Here is a 742-nt window from a genome sequence, read left to right as displayed (position 1 = left end):
AGCCTCCTATTCCTATGCTACTGAGTTGAGACAATGAACCTTTCTTGCTTCCAACATTTTGCTAGTTTCACTAAAGTGACTGCACCTTTACAGTGATTTTACCACAGTTAAAGAGAGGTTTTGGCACTCTTCATGTTGTGCCAATGAACAGCCTTTATTTGTGGTAAAATTGTGGCTTTACAAACTTACTAGCATGTGAGGACATCATTCTGACTTACCAAAATGCTGCTGACTAGCATCATTTCAAAGATCGTAGGCCCCAGGTTAAAGACCAGAGCGCTGAGCACAAAGCTGATTCCTCGAGTGCCACGGTCGATGGCTTTGGACAGCGCTCCCGTCTGCCTGCTCAGGTGGAAGCCCAGGTCCAGGTTGTGAAGTTGGAGAAAGACGTTCTTGGCTATCCTTCTGATGGAGCTCTGAGCCACTTTCCCGAACACTGCCTCAGCTCACTCATTGAAGAGAGCGGACCCGGCGCGGGAAACACCGTCTGAAAACACACGCATGCACCGTCAACACAACACAAACTTAAAAGCACAGAAAGCGTGTGCCACTTCATTTACATAGTTGCTGGAGAAACAAAGGGAGTCACTGCGTGCGGCGTAGACAACTTCCAATAAATTAGGATTTATTGGGGACAGTCACAGCAGCACTCAGATATGAAGAGCCTAACATTGCACACTGCATATTATTTGCATGTGCGTCTGTATGAATGTTAACAAGCTTCAGAGAACATTCACACAGT

At 46.2% G+C, this 742-nt stretch overlaps 1 protein-coding gene across 2 annotated transcripts in view; it reads right to left on the bottom strand.

Moving 5' to 3' along the window:
* The window catches only part of LOC107731806 (ATP-binding cassette sub-family B member 7, mitochondrial-like), a 68632-nt gene that overhangs the window by 40019 nt on the left and 27871 nt on the right, over nt 1-742 (bottom strand). The gene's annotated exons all lie outside the window — the stretch shown is intronic.

This window comes from Sinocyclocheilus rhinocerous, unplaced genomic scaffold (assembly GCF_001515625.1).
Source record: "Sinocyclocheilus rhinocerous isolate Xijiao unplaced genomic scaffold, SAMN03320098_v1.1 scaffold4536, whole genome shotgun sequence".
Classification (NCBI taxonomy): domain Eukaryota; kingdom Metazoa; phylum Chordata; class Actinopteri; order Cypriniformes; family Cyprinidae; genus Sinocyclocheilus; species Sinocyclocheilus rhinocerous.
The sequence above is the reverse complement of the archived record's forward strand: the minus strand, read 5'-3'. Positions and strand labels throughout refer to the sequence as shown.